Source organism: Denticeps clupeoides, chromosome 18 (genome assembly GCF_900700375.1).
Source record: "Denticeps clupeoides chromosome 18, fDenClu1.1, whole genome shotgun sequence".
NCBI lineage: Eukaryota > Metazoa > Chordata > Actinopteri > Clupeiformes > Denticipitidae > Denticeps > Denticeps clupeoides.
Genome location: NC_041724.1, coordinates 10842539 through 10864354, shown reverse-complemented (window position 1 = coordinate 10864354; position 21816 = coordinate 10842539).

Here is a 21816-nt window from a genome sequence, read left to right as displayed (position 1 = left end):
AGAACATTAATTAGCTATCTATGTAAGTAGGTAAAGAAACTAGGCGGGCGGAGAAAAGAACGGGTATGGGAGAGAGAGAGAGAAAGAGAGAGAGAGAGAGAGAGAGAGAAAAATGGGTGGCTGTGTCGCCTAAGTTTCTCGTTGGCAAAACTCTAAGTGACAAATATCTGGCAGCTCCCTCGCCTCGCTTTGTTCCCTTCGTGTCTGTTATTCTTGGCAGGTGGAGCCCAGGTGTGTCCGGAACCCCGGGGGACCTCCCCACGTTCCTCAGAGACAAACACGGACCACTCCGCTCAGTGGAACATCACTCGGGGATTGGGACGTTCGCCGCCACATCGGGAAGCGAGTCGGCGCTTTGCCCGCTTCCCTGAAGTAATGGGAACGAACCTCTGGAGACGCCGGGCGGTGCGGGGCCCGCAGGGGCCACGCCACTTTAAGAGAGTGTGACTCATGGCCGACAAAGGAAATATTACCGGCGCCGAGGCCCCCCTCGCCACTCCCATGCTAATGCCGCGCTCATTGTTGGATCGCGGCATAAACTGGGTGAATATTATGCTAAGCTGCATAACCTTCAGCACATGAATTGCTAATGCCCGCCGCTACCCGGAGCCTCCGGCGCGCCGTATGATGGAGTTCAGGTGCCCGGGAGATTTTTGTCTTCCTTTCTTGTTTTTTTTTTTGTTTTTTTTTTTTCACCCTCTTAACCATAATCTTGTAAGAGCCGCCTCACAGCGAATGCAGGCGCAGTGTGCTTCCCCCCCCCCCCCCAGTTTCGGACCCACAAACTGAATAATATATTGAGTATCTGCAAATGACATCTTTTTGTATGGAAAGTAGCTTGTCATAAATCCCTGAACCTTCCTTCAGATTCAGCGGGAAACACGAACAGAAGAAAAGAGAGGCACTAACAAAAGTACATTTTTTCTAATCACCCTGACATACAGACGTGGGCAACACTCACGAAAAAAAAATACAGCAAAGGGGCACAATTTCAATGACGCAAGCCGTGTTCTCAGAAATTAATATAAGCTCCAACAAACAAATATTTCGTTTGAGATGGGGAACACCGAAGGACATCTATGATGATAGTTTGTCCTATGGATGGGTCGTCATCTCGAAAGAAAGGTGATCACTAGGCTGTAATCCTTATATTGCATTACATTTACGGCATTTATCAGACGCCCTTATCCAGAGCGACTTACAATCAGTAGTTACAGGGACAGTCTCCCTGGAGACACTTAGGGTTAAGTGTCTTGCTCAGGGACACAATGGTAGTAAGTGGAATTTGAACCTGGGTCTTCTGGTTCATAGGCGAGTGTGGTACCCACTAGTCTAATACCACCACTTGCATAACAAGGCCTGAAAGCTCCTCAAAATATATTGCGGCAGCGGAGGCCGGCCAACCTCATGTACCAGCATGTGATTTGACAACTTCTCTTAATAATAATAATAAAATAAAGTAATTGTCATTGTGATACACAGCAACACAGTGAAATGTGTCCTCTGCTTTTAGCCATCACCCTGAGTGAGCAGTGGGCAGCCATGACAGGCGCCCAGGGAGCAGTGTGTGGGGACGGTGCTTTGCTCAGTGGCACCTCAGTGGCACCTTGGTGGATCGGGATTTGAACCGGCAACCCTCTGATTACGGGGCCGCTTCCTTAACTGCTAGGCCACCACTGCCCCTTTTCTGTTAATGCTGTATTACCTAAACTGTAACCATACCCTGCAGCTGTAAAAAAAATGATAACTGCTGGGATATTTAGTGCTACAAATTGGATGAGTCTGGATCATCAAGGTAATTTATAATGCAAGGTGTGCAGATTTTACTTCGCCCCCTTGTGGTCTCCAAAAAGCTGTTAAGCCAGATTCAATTACACAGAAAGCAATTCTTTTCAGCCAGAATTTTTGTATGATGTTTCTAGTAAGCATGTAATCTAGTTGTCATGATTACTAGAAACATCACACAAAAATGACCAGTTGCTTTATTGACATGAACTTCTTAAAACTTAAATTACATGCTGAATATTTTTGCGTTTGATTGAATATTTATGCACTGACATTGAGACTAGGGAAGGGGACCTTAGGGGACCTTAACCATGGCGCCAAATGCCCAACAAATGAGCATCCAGCTTTTTATTCAATTCAGCATGATTTCCCTCCCCTGGGATTCTGGGACATTCCTGGAGACTCTGGTGGTTCTGGGAGACCTATCTACACTATATCCTGATCCGCCTCATTCCCTGGGATTACAGGAAAACTGCGGGCACAGCGTCTTGGGGATCACACGTGTCAAAAACTGCTGTAGCGCTCTCCCACACTCGTCCCCAAGGGATCTGTTCCCTGCAGCCTCAAAGCCTTCCCAGCATGCACCAGGGCAGAGCGGCTTCAGGATGGATCAGAAGAGGTTCAGGGGGCTCTGCTTCCGCCTCACATGCCCTGTGATCCTTCTGCTTTGAGGTTCCCCTTATCTCCACAAGAACAAGATGAAAAAAGCCTCTGTTCTTCAAACTATTAAACCAAGAACAATCAAATTAACAGCATTATAAAATGAATTCTAAGCCCAGTTCAGTCCAGCATTTTTACAATTCAGATAAAAAAAAAACATGAAACATTGAAAAACATGGAATAATAAGACCAATTGTATGGATGATGTGTTTAACAATTAGTTATTTTGTCCACCACCTTTCATTATTAGCAGGCAATTAAAATGTTCATTTATTTGTCTCAGCTTTGTTTTGTGTGCAGCTGACGGAACCTTTTTTAATAGTGTTTTAAATGAACGGTTCTCTTACAGATACAAAATGACAATGTATTTCTGTTGGGTTGCAATGTCTTTGCTGGTTCGGTGAAAACACGTTTCTTAATAAACACTTATGGTGGTTTTTGCCAACATTATTATTATTAAGAAAGCTGACAAAAGTGTGGCTTCGAACTTCATAGTGGGTGAGGATGCTGAGTTGCTAGGGCGCCAGCAGGACTCTCTCCTCCAGTCCAGTAAGGTTAAGGATCTCGTTTCTCGACAGCAGATGAGACACCCTGGTCGTTATGTTGGAGCGGAACTCTTCCAAGGGTGGCGTGCCAGGTGCGGTGCTGTCCTTCTCTGTTGGGTCTCGCCACGCCCTGGCAGACCTGTTGGCATCGGTGCCGTCAGTGCCACCTCCACCAGCTGAGCACTGACACTGTGAACATGGTGGTGAAGGGATGCTCTGGAGGCTTTGGACAGGTGGCCAGTCATGTTCGATGTGCATCTTTACTGCCGTGATTTTGCAAACATGCACACACGCACACACACACACACACACTTTAAGGGTCACAGTCCATACATTATGTGATATACAAAATAAACAGATTTTTTCTTCCTACATACTGTGTATATATGTGTGTGTGTGTGTGTGTTTGTGTGTGTGCAAATGTAAATGACACACCTGCTCTCTGAATCATCCATGTCCAACCTGGCGCATCCCCAGCTCTGAGGCGCTTGTATAATAGCGTTTTTCATCTAGAGGGACGTGTCCAATGAAAATATAATTTAAAAAAATGGCAAAACAGATGTAAGGTTAAAAGGGGAATTTGGTTAAAGTGCCCGAGGATTGCTTCAGGCTGTCAATCTGGTTTCTATAAAAATTACCCCTGGATTTACAGAGACCAACACAGCCGATTCTGATAGAACTGTATTTGCTGTTAAACTCAAACTGTAAAAACAACACACAAAGATGCAAGCAGGAACATGGTATTGTTGAGCAGAAAGGTTAGATGTCCCCCTCTGACAATGGCTGATTCGGTGGCAGTTTTTGGAGAATCTATTGATTTTACTCACGGACATTTTGCATTTCTCTGTGTAAAATAGAACATATATACAACTGGGTGAAATAAAGAGTTATGTCCACAGCAGTGGTTTTAAAACCTTTGCCTTTTTGGTGAGAATTCGCTGATCAGAAGTTATGTGGGTATTGAAATTCCAAAAATTTTGTATAAATTTTTGTATAAATAATTTTAATTTGCATATGCGTAAGAGCACTTCATGTTATAAAACAATAACAAATGTGCACTTCTGTTTTAGTTTATAAGAAAACATGATATAATTCCAAGATTCCTTAAAAAGGCATTTCATGAATAAGCTTTTAGCATTGATTTTAGTTCCAACAAATGGTCCACAAGGCTTCAGGACGGTCTTCTGTTGCCCAGCAGGGTCAAGACACCCAGGCTGAGAAGCGCTGAAACGTAGGGATTGTTACTCAGCGTCAGTCTTTCTCCCATCTGCTCTCCCTTTCACTCTTCCACTCCATTCTAAGGTGGCGCCGGGGTCATCTCGTTTCCGCCGAGCTGCACCGAGTGGCCTGTCATTTCGCGGTTCAGTGAGAGCACCGCGGTAACAATTACCGTGACGCCGCACACTGCAGGGCCGGCTTGCGTGGGCACTGTGACACTCAGAGATCTCCCTGCCAACAAAAGGGCCTCGCGGCTTCCCGGGTTCTCCGTGGTCTCCTGGCTCGCTCGCCTTCTTGTCACCCGCCTCGTCCTCTTGTTCTGCTGCTCCCTCTGTCCACCAGTCATTATGCGCGCTGCTCCCTGCCTTACCCCTCATTTTCCCAAGGACAAGACAGATTTGTATGGCTTTTTATATATAAAATATAACTCAGTTACGGAGTGAAGGAATTCCATAATGCTGATAGTAGTGCCTACTTTGTGTTATATAATGTGTTATGTATAGGGTAACAGCGTATGACTGTAGGATTTTTGATTTTTAAAAATACAAACCTGTAGAGTAAAATGTGTCCTGAACTATGCCTCCTTTTAGATTGTTACATAGTAACACAGTCATGTTCAAGATGAACATTGCATACAGACATCACTGGGAGTGGATATGACAACAGTACGTAGCAGTACGTGAGTGTCACAATCAAATTATGAATTACAGTGTACAGATTGGTCAGTGATTAAACAATAATCCTGTGGAATAATTGTAAACACCCATAAACTAATACTTGTGAGCGGATTGAAAAGGCTTGGGATCCCTGCTTTTAATATACTGTAACAGAATACATCTACTGCAATGTATTCAGCCTATTTTTCTGTAGTAAAAAATCTTCTGGCCCCATCCCAGCCCGCACTGTACCATTGTGTTCCATGAGAAAAAAAAAGAATATTAAATGGTAGCCAAGATTAGATTTTTCCACCAGTTATGGGTCATATCAGGCCCAGACATGAATCTGGGCCAGAATCATTTTCGAAGGTAGGGCTGAAACTTCACTGCTATCAAGCAAGACGGTCTCCAGCTAAACTGGCCAACATAACGGACTTGTGCACGAAGAAAGGGGTGAATAAAACGCAAACTGACTAACAGCAATAAACAACAGCGAAAACACTGAGATGAATAGAGGAAAAAGGAGGCTGTGTGTATGTGTGTATGACCTTTTGATTCTTGTTCCATTCAAGCTCTAACCTTGAGGAGGCAGAGTTGACACGAAGGCTAAGATTTATTTACCACAGTAAATAAATAAATGTATTTTAAAAGGCAAAGTTTACAATACAGGGTGAATGTGATATAGAAACATAACATTTTCGCTAGAATCAAAATCAGCGTCTTAGGCCTAATATAGGCCAATATAATGAAATCTGTTCAAGTGCAGCAGCAGCCATGTCCCGCTTGTATCGTATGTTGAATGTGGCCGGTTTCAGAAGGTAAGGCTTGGTCAGCGCTTGGGTCTGTCAGCATAGTGGTTTAGGGGAGGGTTATTCAGAAGCCAAGAGGGCGTTCAGGATCAGGCAGCGATCGGAAACAAGGAAGACACGGGCGAAAGTACAGACACGGGCAATCCAAAGACGCATGGTGACACAGGCAAAAGGCCTTAGCGAACACGTTTTGGAGTCAGAGTTTGAGAAGCTTGCAGCAGCATCGGGTTAAACCACGAATGTTGAATGGGCGAGAGTTCAAGATGGTACTTGGACTTTAAAGCCTAGTTTGACCTCGCTGCGCGCATCAATGTGGACTCTGGGGGCAGGGAGGACTGCTTGGACCTGTGACACTGTTTAAAAAAAGCTGTTGACATGCACAATGCAAGAGAAATCACCGGATTTACCAAGAAAGACTCATTTGTACTCACTTGCAGAAGTGTTTGCAGAAGAAAAAGAACCTGTCCTTGCTGACCAGCAAAGAACATGAATAATATTTCAGAGGAACTTAATTGGGGTCAAATGTGACAGTGTGGTAGGAAACAAACAAGCTCTACTTTTCGTTTAATTACTCAAAGTGATCTGAAAATTTGTCAAGAACCTGCATCACCATTGCTGTCCTTTAACAAAAGAGATGTCTCAGCCTGAAATCTGGAGCTGTTTAACATTGCAGTGATGATTTCAAAACTTTTCCGCTGCTTTTGTGTAGCACCTTCCTCCTGTATGCGCAGCCCCTTACACAAATGCAGAGGAAATTATGGTGCGGTGCTGGGCGGCATCCATCCAATTAGCGCTTAATAATCAACCGCAAAGAACTGACCATAATGAGAGGGCACACCATGGCTTAGACCACTATTAATGAAAGCGAGCCCTTCCTGTCTCCCTGGTAAAACAGATTAAACGCTGTTTAATTAAAGGAGTGATCCCGCTCCCGAACACAGACTCCATAATGGACGGGGCAGACATCCATTAGAGCATTGTGGGCTCATACTCAAGCTTGAACTGATTTTGTTGTTGTGAACAATAAAAAAGGGAGGAGTCTTAATGGCAAAAGCGTTCGTGCCCCCGAATTCCTATAGACATCCACAAAAAGGACCACAAAAATGCAGATTATCAGATTACCGAATAGTGAATGTAAGATTTATGTTTTCTCCCCATATGCTACGTGTGAACTGAACGGCCAGCCAAGACAACCAAAGCTGAAGGGAAATTAAAAGGACATCGTTCATTTATTGATCATGGATCAGACTGCTTCTCTGTGCCTGACACGTTTCGTTCAAAGATCGCTCTCTCTGGATTACCCCTCTCGGTTGGACAGATTTACGAGTCTTGACTTCGCTTGGTTTACTCGATGCTCCCACGGAGCTGTGAACTTCCCGGGCACTGAAACCTCCACTGAGTCCCCCTCCGCGTCCCCGCTCCTCCAGCGACAGGTCTGCAAATGCTCCCCACAGTGCCCGCCCTGACAGGAAGTGATGTCATCGTCATGCACAGAGCAGAGCACACACAATGGAATTTGTCCTCCACATTTAGTCCATCATTATTTTGTGAGCGGTGAGGCAGCTATATGTGGGAGGTCGGAGTCTTGCTCAAGGGCACCTTGGCCATTTGAACCCACAACCTTTTGGTTATGAGTTCTGCTTTTTTAGTCGCTAGGCCACCACTGCCTACAGGGTAGTGAGGTGAGGTAGAGCGTACGGTAAAGTCAGAAAAACTGGCTTTTTAGTATGTCATCATCGCTTTTTTCAGTAACAGACAGCATGAAACAAATCCACCATGCCCTCAGGTACAACAGAACATTAAGTCACAATGAGTAACATTCATGGCCAAAATTTTCTAAATTGAAAAAAAGATGAAAAGAAGAAACAGGAAAAGTTACATGTAGCAGCCTGTGGCTCAACAACGGGCCGGCGGTTTAAAAACAGGTTGCATCAGGCCACATTAAAATTCCAAAAAGACTCCACAACGCATACAGCAGTCGCTTTTCTGCACATCAAAGCCCGGCAAATAATAAGCAGACTAAAAAAAAAGGCCATCACACCTAATAAAACCTCGCTGCACGTCAAGCATTAGCCTGCTTCGGCGGGGAGGGACAAATCCCGTCTGCACCTGTGATCTTCGACAAGCACGACACCCCCCGACCACGGGCGATGCCGCCCTACCTGTCACGGCGCATCGAGAAACGCTTACAACAGCGAACAGGGGAGTAATGGGGAGCCACTGAGACAACCAGGTTAACGGCAAGGGGCTGAGGGAACGATCAAATGCGATCAGGCCGCGTTGGCTGATGGGCAAGCGTCTCGGAGCGGAGCGCTGTTGGCGAAGATTAACCTGCCGCATGCGGACCATTATGCCGCGGTCGCAGCAGATAATACTTCACTCCCCACATTGGTTTTTAAGAGCGTAACTGGGTGAAATAATGACGCAGGAATTCCCATTACTGTCCAATCCAAACCGGGTAATAAAAAAAAAGAGGTGCAAAGATTAATATGCTCTTTTATGTAAAATTCCGCCAGCCCAGAGGGAAAAAAGGGCGAGGCGTGCGTGTACGGGAGTTGTTCGGGCATAAATTGCATTTCTGCAGAAATCCACTCAATTTACAGGTGTAATATTAACCCTGGTGCAGAAGAGAAGAGGAAAACACTCAATGTAAAAAGCGTAATTCGGTGTTTTTCAGACCGGTTGCGACTGACATGTTTATAAAGAGATGTCTGTGCCAAATTTTCAGCAAGATGATGTTTTAGCTTCATGTTAGATTGCCCCTGTTATCTAGGGTTGCCAAATTCCACAGTTGGGAATATATATATATATATATATATGTGTGTGTGTGTGTGTGTGTGTGTATATATGTATGTATGTATGTGTATATATATATATATATATATATAATTTTTATTTATATATATATATATATTTAAATTATGCCACAGTCGCGTGGGTATGGTGATGTGTGATTATGCAAATGGTTGTGAACTTGTGAGAATAGTGTCTGATGAATCTTTGGTGACAAAACACACTTAGACGTATCTGCTCTAGCGTGATTTTATTTTTCTCCCTTACAGAACAACCAATGAAAGGTCCTGGTCAGTATCCAAAGGGGTCAAATGAGTAAAAATGCGACCTCAGGTCCTGCAAGCGATCTGTTCTGTCTGTCTGTCTCTCCCACCCCCTCGTTTTGACACATTGATTTTATCGTGCTTGATGAACATTATGTTTAATGAACAAACTTCCATTAATAAGTGCATGTGTCCTGGAATCCTGCTGCACACTGACACTTCCACAATTAAAAATATGAGTGTGAAACGTAATGTGCCAGTTTATGAGCTTGATCCAAACTGTGATAAACAGCAGTGAGGTGACCCCAAAGTCCAAGTTTACTGAATACAGACTCTCATATTCTCACTTTTTCTATTTGGCCAATGATAGAGAGCATGTTATTTATTTATTTCATAATAGTATCTAATAGTAAATCTAAATTAAACTAAATACAGTTATCAATTAACAGTCATTGTGAAATGTAGACATATAGACAAAAAAAAAAAAACATACATGTACAGAATGAATTTGGCAAACGGATTGAGTCCTAACATAGTAGGCTATCCAAGAGAGACCACTGAGACCACTGTTGCACTTCGAGGCATTCTAGAATAAGCACTCAGACCCAGCCGCCCTAATTTAATTGGCCTTTCTTTGAGCTACTCTAAATCCTGGCACTGAGCTGGCGCTGAGCTGGACGAGTGTCAGATGCACAAGAGGGTCACCTAAGCCACCCACTCCAGCAGCGCTCAAGTATAGAGGGGTTTCACAGTAGTCTAATGTTGTCATAAAGTGGACCAATACTCGCATCTGTGGACCATGACTCCGGACTGTTTCGAACATAGCCCGCACTATCCAACATCTTCAAGAATGGATAAGTGCACATTGATAATGGACTGTTTTATATCAACCCTCTCTTGTATTTAAGGTTTCTTCCTTTTTTTCCCTTTGTGCTCAAAAAGGGTCTGAGTGGGGAGGCTGCATTGGGACATAATTGTTTGTGGTTTGGGCGGCTGCCCTCTAGACCACCTCTTGGAAATATTACTTAGAATTCCATACCTGCCTCAAGTGTGTGTGTTTTTTTTATTTTTATTATTCCTGTCTAATTTTGCACTTGCGTTCTCCCTCTCTCTCTCTCTCTCTCTCTACGGTCTTCTATATTCAGATATTTCTCTCATCACCATTGTTTTTGGCAACACCACCCTGCACCACTAACCCCGCAGACAGTCAAACCCATCATTTTCTTTTTTTTTTTATCTGTGCAAAATCATCTCTGCCCCAGAGTTCAAATTCATTTTCCGTTGATTGACTGATAAGCGAGAGACGGGCTCGGAGCACATACAGATAATTAAAATAAAAAGAAACACCCTGGGGTAACAGGGCACGGTCCTCGCTCCTCAGTCTCACAGGGCATGAGATATAAAACGCAAAAAAAAAAAAAATCCTCCTGCGTGCCGAGCTGACTGATAGCTCCGCTCGCCGTGGGATTTCTGGCTGAGAGAAGCGCGTTAACGTCGTCGCATCGCGCCCATTCCGGATGGACGCCAAAGCTCTGCCGCCATTAGAGCCGGAGACGGGCAAGCATGGAATGGCATACATTGTCATAATTCGCGGTGGCGTGTGCACCCGAAAATTCATTTCAGGCGGTGTGACATTTGACTAAGCTTTGTTACAATAGACCAAACAGAAACACAAAATCAACAAGACACCCCGCCCCCCAGGGTTTTTGCTGAGTTGATTAAATTTGCACCACCGCGGTCGGTGCATCCAGTCTCTGGATGTAATTGGAGGGAAAGGCATAAGCTTCCCGTCTTCGCTGAGGCCTTCAAGTTCTTTTCTTTTTCTGCTTTTTCATGTTCGTGCGTGCGCAGAGTTCATATCTGAACATGAGGGGGGAAGCGACGAATATTGAATGGAATATTGTGCACATATTGTGCCGGATTGACTCGGTTATTGCTCACTCTGTTCGGCAGCTCGCTTAATCCTTCGTTGAATCTCAAGAGGGGAGGACAAAAAAAAAAAAAAACATCATAATAAAAGCGAGAATTGAGATGCCGTTGGGAAAGCGCAGGTCCGCGATGGCTTCCTGCTCGCTGTCAGAGCGTGTTACCATGGGCACTTCACGGGCGATACTCAATTTCAGACTTCTGGAACCAGTTTACTTTTGTGCGGACACTTCCAGCCCCTCATTTGGACAAATTATCATAAGATTATCATGGTTACTTAATACTAAAACTTACATTTCAATTGCACACATAGTGCTGCACTACAGATGTGTATAAATAGTGTATAAATTCTCACTTATTCTTCATAATTGTAATTTCTCTGTAAATCTGAGGTGGAAGAATTCTGCTTTGGGTTATAATGGTATCTGTAGACGACATTAACATTTTAAACTACGTGTTGATAGTTCATCACTAGGGCAACCGTTAGTAATCCTTAATTTTTTTTTTAAATAAGTAAATGTTAAGCAGTTCCTTATTTTCTTGCTAACTCCAGGTTAGTGCTTTGAATCACAACAAAGTGCTGTTCCTCATTTACATAATTATTTACTGCGATCTTCACAGATGGACGTGGTTTATCGCAGCTCAGAATTCAGCTTCCAGCCTGTATTTGTGCCATGGTACTTTCTGAACTGAATGCGGGTGTTCTAATGGGGCTGTGGTCTCTCAGCTGAAGAAAGATCTGTGACACAACACCCCTTCACATTTTCAACAGGTGTTGTCCTTTATCTGCTTTTCACCCCTAAAATGTCTTTCAGTCCTTGTCAAGTGTGCAATTTGTGTGCATTTCTGCATTAGTGTGTGTGTATGTGTGTGTATATGAGATGGAGGTCTGGCATTTCTGCAGCATGAAAGATTAATTGTCAGTGATTAAACAGGTTTGAATGCACTCCATTTTTGTTAAGACACACAAGCTGAGGCTCCGATCTCACACATTGGCAGGGAAATTGCATTTCGCAGCTTTGCTAGTCCACAGAAGGATTTTTTCTCTACCCATCAGGACAAGTGTTATTAATACATCAAATCTGAGGGGCTGAGACTGTGGTGCACCGCAGCATGCGCCGCTCCTGCACGCATCCCCCAAGGTTGATACGAACATGACTTATTATCCCGTTCGCCGATCACAGCTTTTAATTCCTACAAATAGCTTCTGTTCACACACATTTAAAAGTAAAAACAGTTTCTAATTTATTAACACCAGTAAATTATTATTGCAGTTACAGGTGAATATTTTATGTAAAAAGGTAACAATGTTACAGAGAAAACTAAAGTGAAGAGAAAGAGTAAGGAGAGAGAGAGAGAAAAGTCAGGAGAAAATGAGATGAAAGAGCAGACTCGAAAACCGGAAAATCCGGTTTCAATGGAAAGCAGCTGGGAATGCAAGATCAAGCCCCTTCCCCACATGTGAACAGATCAGTACAGGAAGCTGTCACAGACCAATCAGAGCCTGTTGTTTCTGACGTCAGGCCCCCGGTGCCTCCCGTCTGGGGAGGACCGGCAACTGTTGCAATGCCGCTCGACAAAGGACATGCAAAAACGGAGGTGTTGAATCTCCATGCACAACAAAGGCACAGAAATGTCATGGCTCCATGACGTCCCATCTTACAGTGTATTACATTTACATTTACATTTATGGCATTTATCAGACGCTCTTATCCAGAGCGACTTACAATCAGTAGTTTTATGACATCAATAAGAGTGTAAAAAAGACACATATGACCATGTGGTGTGGAGAAGAGAATAGAGTGTGTAGAAAAAACTCTTTCTCCCTCCACACAAAGCACTGTATTCAACCACTCCAATTTGATGTTACCTGGCAGAAAGAGGCATGGCACAACAGAGGTTAAAAATGAACAGTTTCTAATTTATTAACACCGGTAAATAATTATTGTAGTTACATGTGAATATTGAATGTAAAAAGGTACCAAGGTTATAGAGAAAGTAAACATGAGAAGAAAGAGTAAAGAGGGAGAAGAGAAAGAGAAGGGAAGATAAAAGTCCCAGAAGCCTTCCGGCTTCTGAGGGAAAAACCCCCCTGAGCAAGATAGCTCAGAGCCCCCTTTTCCACAGGTGCGCAGACTTTTATACCCCTGGCCTACAGGAAGTTGTCACTGGCCTACAGGAAGTTGTCACTGGCCTACAGGAAGTTGTCACTGACCAATCAGAACCTGTTGTTTCTGATGTCACGCCCCCGGTGCCTCCCATTTGGTGAAGACAAAGAGGGTGGGCGGTCCTGACGGCTGATACTTCGCACGTTGATGTCGGACAAAGGCATGTAAAAACCGGGGTGTCGAATCTTCACCCTCAACCATCGACACAGGAATGTTACACTTCCCCCTGCAGACATCTGTTATGCAATGCAAAAACAGGCTCCTGCGATGTCCATTCTTACAAGAGCATTGATGTCAGGGTGAAAAAAAGTTTATATATAAACAACGCCATATATACGGAATTAGGAAATTAAAACAAGGAATTATATATAATTATTTGTATTATGACTCTGAAAATTAATCATTATCATTAGTTTCTAAACATTTATCATTGTTTTGCTTACTTCCTGTCTGGCCCTGACCTATGACACATGCGCGAAATCCATGTCCATGACATAGAGAAGTGTAGATATTCAAAGGGTTTTTTGACAAATAATCTGGAATTATTAAAGATACAATTTGCCAAACTGAGCTATTGAGAAAACCATTACATTTGCATTATATTTTATGTCGATTTTATCAGAACCTGAGGATGATTTGTTTTTAAAAATCCTCATTACCTATCAGAGACTCTTTTGTAGAGTTTAAACTGCTTTAGTTGTATATCACTGATAGAGAACTGCATTGTTTCATTACAAGGTCTCTGATATTCTACATTTCCATTGATTGAATAAAAGAATAACAAGGTGTTCATTTACTTTTGTTCAATCAGAAGTGAAGTGGTGTAGCTGAACCATGACATCTTGGAATTGTGCTGAATTGAATTTTGAATGCAATCTCTTTTGCATGTCTGGGTTAGTCTATGCCAGGGGTCAACGAACTGTGGCTCTGGAGAATTAGAAATTATCCATGGCTAATCATCAGATGAACAGAGCAGGCCTGTCAGGACGGTAATTGGGGTCTCCTGGAAAACAGGGCTTTTAAGAGCCTCGACTCTTAGCAGTCCAAAGCAGTGTACTTAGAGAACACAAGAAGGCTTTGTTAAAAGTATGTTAAATATAGACATTTGTTCATGCAAATGACTTGCCTTTGCATGGTAAGGTGCAAAAGTGTTGCCAGCAGCACCAGTTTGATGCACTTTTGTGAAAAATGCTGAAGCGTTGTAAAAGCAAGATGAATATTCTGCACAGTGGCTGTGGAATATTATTGATTGCTGAAATTTGCAAATAACATTAGTATTAATTTTCAATAATTTAGCACAATAATAATTCATGTTGATAATATTTACTGAATATTTGTGTATGTACATATATTTTTGCTAAATTGTTTGTCAATTAATTGAACTGTTATTGTCTGTACTGCATTATTTGTTGTTGTTTTTTTCCTATTCTGTTATTTTTTCCAATTAATCACACTTGTCTGCACAAGAGAACCACCATCACCCTCATGAACAGCTGACCTGTAACATCAGAACTACATTCTGCTCCATAAGACTTGAGGTTGTAATTGCTGCCAAAGGTGCATTGGGAAATAATTTAACAAAGGCTGTGAATTCTTCTGTACATGTGCTTTCTCAGTTTTGTTTTATTTTTAATAAGTTTGGCAAAACCTCAAGTAAACTTTTCGCATTGTCATTATGGGGTGTTGAATACATTTTGGAATAAGGCTGTAACATAACAAAATGTGCTAAGACTGATACACTGTATATAATGATGGTAACTGGAGTTTGGAAACACATAGGGATACCTGACAGTGAGACCAAAAAGGATCTTGCACCACCTGGTAAGTCAGATGCACCAGGATGTTACAATTAGCATACTTGGCAAGTCATGTGTTCCGTATTTCTTATTCTGACTCCTTTCACATTGCAGCCCACAACTCTCCTTCCCACCTCGTCTTTATTGGATCTTCAAATTCCGGTGGAGACTGAGGACCTAAGCTCGGGGTGAAATGTGTCCCATCGGTGGCACCTTGACTGGCATCCTAGACGTGCAGCTCAGCTAGGAATGGTGTTGAATTAGAAGTCTGCAGGGCTTGGTGGAGCCCAGTTCTGGTTGGCATAATGCAGCATAAAACAGCCCCTCTGAACAACAGACTTGCCTTCTTTCTGTACTTTTCGTCTTTGCTCTGCTCCTCTCCGGCACGTTTTGTGGTTTTTTCTTTCTCTCTTTTTTTAGACGTCTCTTGCGCTGTTTTAGCTCAGCGGGCTTCACCGTTTGCCTGAGATCTCCGCCGAGCAGTTGGTTACTGAGCAGCTAAATTAGCAGCAGTTGGTCTTTCTAATTTAGCTAAGTTGTGATGTGCATCTCAGAGATGGCATATGTCAGAGGCTCGCGCACGAGAGGAGATGTTGTTCCGTGTAGCGGGGCGCTAACGACTTTATCTTCGCCGCCATGTAAAGAATTAACAGCATGAAATAAACAACCAGTACGTTCAGGAAATGCAGTGCAAATACGCACACAAAAAGCGAGAGGGAAAAAGAAAACCCTTGGGACTTATTTCACTGTCCCTAATGGTCTGTCGTATGTCCTATTTAGACCAACCAACCAACGGGCTTCTCATAAGAAGCAGAAGGGGAAAACTCACTCAGAGTCATGCTAAACTCATTACATTTACATTTACATTTACAGCATTTATCAGACGCCCTTATCCAGAGCGACTTACAATCAGTAGTTACAGGGACAGTCTCCCTGGAGCAACTTAGGGTTAAGTGTCTTGCTCAGGGACACAATGGTAGTAAGCGGGATTCGAACCCGGGTCTTCTGGTTCATAGGCGAGTGTGTTACCCACTAGGCTACTACCACCCTGCTCATTACCTGCTCAGCACTGTTAACCGCAGAATTTACTTGGTGAATGATGAAACTGCAGTGCAGAGAACATCTACGTACAACGTTCAGCACAACGACACGCGCAGTCAACTTCAAGCAGCTTTTATTGGCGAGATATTCAGTTCTGATTGGCTGCACTGTGTGCCGTGCAAGTAGGAGCCACCCAGTGCTAATCATTTCAACCACACCGGTTCAAACACAACAACGCGCTGAAAGGTCAGCAGGACCGGGGTCATTATTCACCCAGACACATTATTCACCAGCCGGCCAGCGTGCTTTCCGTTGGCCGTCCGGAGGAAAGTGGAGAACCTGGGGGAAACCCACGACAACACAGGGGAAGGCACGCAGACTCCATACTAACAAAGCCAGGACCCAGGTTCAGCTATGGAGGCTCAGGTTCAGTTTTTCTCGCGTTTACATTACACATTGCACATTTGTAAGTATTGCCCTGTGTCTGATTCGTTTGCTGGCTGCTTGAGTTGCCTTTTTGAATGATTGTGGTGTTTAGGACTAAGTTAACCGACCTTGATGCAGAAGGGGTATTTGACTAGTCTTGTTTTTCAGGGTTTTGCACTTAGCCCCATGTCTCACTGGAGGGTCATCCTAATGCCAGGACAGAAAAACACTCTAGCCAGTTGTTTGCTTTTTGGAGACATTTTGGAGAAGGCTCTTCTTTGTTCTAATATAATTGTTTGTTGTGGACAATATTTGTTACGTGATCAGGGAACCAACAAAAAGTGGTAACTAAAGAAACTGATTTTGCCTTCTGTCATAGCCAGGGGATCTGAGAAGACTTTGTGAAGGCATGCATGAAGTCAGGAATTGACTGAGACAAAACTGAGACTTTCACTGACGTAAATGGACTAGCAATACGGCGCTGTTGAAAATGACGTACTTGGGCACTAGTTCAGAATGCACAAAGCATGGGGCATTCTCAAGAAACAATCGCTTGGTAAAAATCAGAATGTTAAAGATAAACAAAACTAACTTTCCACTGTTGTTGGTTATTAAGCCTTGTGAACAAAATGTGGGATTTCTATAATGAAGATTTTAAAGCATTTATGGAAATCACTATGAATTGGAGTGCCTGCCAAATGCTACAAATTTAAATCAGAGGATCGCCTGGTCAAACTGATACAAAATGTCAGACGAAACACCATTCAAGGGCATGCATACAGTCATCATGGTAATCCCTTATTCTTCTGCTTTCCTCTCTGTGCAGGTACATGCATACAGTCTACTAGTACAATAGCAACCTATATCTTACACTTCTCAGTTTCACACTAGTTCCTGTTTATTTAGTTGCTTAAATTACTTCTTTATGCCTCCTTATATATTAGAAGAACACTAAAATGACTCGTTCCTACTTAATACAATCTAATTAGTTGGAAGAAATGGCAAAAATGAAAGAATTTTCCAATTTAATTACAAGCAAAAAATTGATTAGGCTGAATTGTGACTTTCAAATTTGAATAGAGCTAGTTTAGGGTGACGAATTGCCCTCTCTCCGTCAAACATCTGATTATCTAAAACTAAGCCAAATTCATTCATAAAGTGAATATGGTATTATTTTTTCCTTTATTGCTTAAATAAAGCAGTTGAGTGGGGTTGTGTTAAAAAGCATTATCAAAAGTCCTGGACAGGTGATACTGCATTATGCAAAAATATGCAGATAAAACACATTTAATATTGCATTATATTCTCAGTGTCAGAGATTATGTCACAAAGGGGCATCTGTGCTAGAAAGAAGCAGATGAATCCAGTGTGTGTGTGTGTGTGTGTGTGTGTGTGTGTGTGTTCATGACCGCAGTGGTCTTTAAAACTGTGTACTTTAGTCTGTTTGAGCTCAGCTCAAATGAAATCATCTGCATTTTGCGGCAACTGAGCGGCACGGTCAGACTCAGTACCTGCCTCTCTTCACGCTCCCACACCCCCCTAATTCAGACCGTTCAGTGTCAATTTCATCCGATCTCGCCTCTTCAATTACCTGGGAGCCTCTGCTCATTTCACTTCTGTATATCCTTCCATTTCTGTCATCTCATCGAGGGGTCAGCTCAGTCACGGCAATCACGGTGTCTCAATTTGCCCAAGTGTAATCGTTAGTCTCGTGCCCCGTGGCGAAATTAAATCATTTTGCCTCCTTGAAATCTGCTGTAATTAGACACCTATGAATTATTTATGGGAAAAAAAAGAAAATAATTATGCTTAACCAACTTCTGTAATATGATGGACACTACAGTGTGTGTGTGTGTGTGTGTGTGTGCTTATGTATATCCCTGTGTTGACCATGAAGATGAAGAAATGCATCCCCACTTTCTGTGTGTGGTCACCATAGTGATTTGCGAGCTGAGAGTCACTCTGACTAATTTGGTTAATTAATGGCGTGTGTTTGCTGCTCTGGGGAGTTGTGCGGTGCAATGCTGTCATTTGCTCTCTGAAGGATTTTTTTTTTTACTTCCCCTAAACTAGTGGAGTTGTTTTGCTTTCCCCACATCCACAAGTTGAACGCACAGTGTGGTCGACGTCCAGAGGCAGAAAGCGGCACACTAGAGGACAGCCTGCGTAATGAGAGGCAGAATCGCGGAGCAACGCTTCATTACGCTCCAGCACAACATACACACACTGCAGAGGCACGAGGACCCCAATTAAAGTGATCGCCACGGCAGACACATCACATACCATACACTGTGCACGCTGCAAATATCACACTCTAGACACAACAGAATTTTTGTCTGGCTGTGGAATGTTGTAATTGCATCAGAGCTGGTCGATGGGCATGAAGAGTGGGCTGCCAATTTCCCAATCCACATATTTCTAAGCAATTATATTTATTTTATTATTATTTTCTTGAACATTTTTTTACATCAATTGACTTTTGAGGGCCAGTTCTCTTAGTTCTAAGTTAATCAGTAGTATAGTTAGCTCTACTCTAAGTAAAATAGAGTAGAGTAGATACGTAGACCGCTTTATTTTCATTGAATTCTTAGCTTGAGGCTGAAAACACTTTTTTTCTCTCTGTGGCCTTTTATATGCGGTATGCTTTCTTGTATTTGTGTTTAATTTATATTGTGTAATACTTAAATTAATTTTCTTTTTGTTTTATACAGTACAGGCCAAAGGTTGGACACACCTTCTCATTCAATGTGTTTTCTGTGGAGGTCAGGTCTCCACTTTTTGTTAAGTACATAACTCCACATGTGTTCATTTATAGTTTTGATGCCTTCAGTGAGAAGCTACAAATGTAAATGGTCATGACAATAAAGAAAACACATTGAATGAGAAGGTGTGTCCAAACATTTGGCCTGTACTGTATATACTCCCCAATTTATATGCCTACTACATGTAAATGACTTTGTGCCTATTCACATGAGATGTGAAACTGATGTGATTGTCATTGTGCACAATGAAATGTGTCCTCTGCATTTACCCCATCACCCTTAGTGAGCAGTGGGCAGCCCGGGGAGCATCGTGTGTGGATGGTGCTTTGCTCCTCAGTGGCACCTCAGGGGCACCTTGGCGGTTCAGGATTCAAACTCGCAACCTTCTAATTACGGGTTAGTTTCCTTACCCACTAGGCCACCACCACTGCCCCACACATGTAACTTTAATAGGCTTAGGTGAAAACCTAAGTCCCATAATGTGTGTCCCTCACCTACTGGTGTTATATAACACTGCATAAGGCACTAAATAAATTAATGAACTATCTCCCCTCCATAGTATATTTCTTTAAAGTGTGAAAAATTACTACTCCAAAATAATGAAATGTTACAAATGACATGCATCTAACAAATATTGTATCTAAATATACTGGACTTCATTCAATATTGAAATTTCAGCAGGATATTAATGAATATTGATAAACTATTTAGAGATCTAGTGGGACGGCCCTTAATAGTCATTTACCGTCATATGGAGGGTAGCATACTAACTAGCTTCCTGGGTAGTATGAGTCATGGATGATGGGTTATGAGATTTGTTTCCCAGTTATCATGTGGAACTTTTTTTTTTAACATGTGGAAGCTCTTTTGGGACTTTGGGATTTACATTTTTCCTGCCTAGTTTTACATCACACACTTTGAACTGTGTTTATGGACTTTCTTTGGTCTCCGGGGCCAAATTCCAATTTACCAATTCTAACATTATGGCTTCTAATACTCATGGGGGAAGTATATTTCCATTTATTAATAGGGTTTATGAACCTGATTTTGCCTTAAGTTTACATGGAGCTGTTGCTTCCACCTCCAGGACTACACGTTAACATTATACAAATACATGCACCCAACAATTCAAACTCTTCAAATTCTTCAAACTCTTCAACAATTCAAATTTTGCCACAGACATATTCTCACGGCATGGGGGATGTGCATCTCCATGTACAATTAGTTACGTGCACCTACATCTTAACATTCTAATTACAAGCCAGTGTTGCACAATAGTCACATATGGCAACTTAACCTGCCGTTGCAGGGCCAGACCAAACAGGGGGCTGAGCACTATGTGGCCTGATACCTGATTGTATCAGTCCAGAATCATAATGTGATTTATAAATAGACAATTTATAAAGCACATTATTAAACACTTTTGTGTCTACAATCATATGATAAAAAGATCATCTGTAATGCAAAACACCAGAAAGCATACCAGATGAGAAATAAAACTGGGGAAATAATAAAATATTAGTGATTTTCAAATTCAAATTACTTACAAGAAAATAAAAAGAAAAGTTTGCTGTTAATATATTAACGGTAGAAGTTCAATGTAAAACATGCTTCGACATAGTAATTAAGTGTAATTTAATGCACCTTCCTTGTCCTTCACCTGCATGCTTCTGTGCATGACCAAAGAGCAGTCAGATATTGCCCACTCCACAAATGACTGCTTAAATAAGCACAGTTACCAAACTGAACTGCCCACAAATATAACATATTGTGCTTTTGTAACTATTGGTCCATCATGGGAAATAATGAATCACCTCTTGACTGCTGACCTCGTAACCCCGAGCACTGAGCTGACCTTATCTAAAGGGCAAATGCCTGGTCCTCATCTTTACAAAACACATCTGTCCTGAATACTAACCATATATGGAGCCAAAGGGCGGCACATTTGAAAGTTATTGAAAATATTAATAACAACAATATGAGTGATACTGGTAAGTCTGAATGTGTGAAAGGTAAAATGAAAGTGTGTGCAGGTGTGTGTGTGTGTGTCTGTGAGGGCGCTACTATGAATGTGATAATGAATATTGCATTCATTGGACTGGGTACATTAGGGAGAGTAAATGAAATGGGAAAATTGTGATGAGGAACGAGCAGTAAAAATTTAAATGAGGCCACCGCTGACCCCTTAATAAGGCCAGGCTAAACTTATTACCAAAAAAAAGAAACAAAGACACAGACACCAAATTACATAACATAAATTGCGCTTCCAACTGCTGTGAAAGAAAAAAACAGCTCGGTCTCGGTCACAGTTTAAACGCATGGGTATTTTCTGAATGAAGAGTCTGATTTATTCATCAAGATCAGCAGTAATTAGCTATTTTCCATGTATCTTGTGGCCTTAAAAGGTCTGATTTCAAGTTTTCTAAAATAATTTAATAATGATAATTTTTTACAAATGTTAACTCAACCATGAACTGGTTTCAATCTTCGAGGACAAAAGTCAGGGTTTACAATATGAGAGAATAGAGACCTGATCGTGATATTTACAGAGTACATTAATAAAAATTGTTGAAATTTTCTTTGGAATCATTCCTTCATTTTATTTTTTTATCAGTTGACCTCAATTCAATTTTATTAGAATAGTGGGTAATTAAACATTTACCATCACAATAGAAAAAACGTTCTCTTAATTTTTGACTAATTTTGAATGTCATTATCTACACCATAGAAGGACCTATGCTTAGACTACAGTTTCTAAAAAAAAACTGTCCACTTTACTGAGTTGACTTCACATATTGCTTTTGTAGTTCTAAAGAAAAAAAAAAGCAGTTCCTTACTGGGTAGTTTAAGCTTTGAGGGAAGTCAGTGCTCACAGCTGATGAGTGAAAAGTAACTTGATCTTGTCCTTGCCCTTCTCAGATTGAGGCCAGTGAGGTTCAGAAAAGCATGTACTACCGTCATAAACACA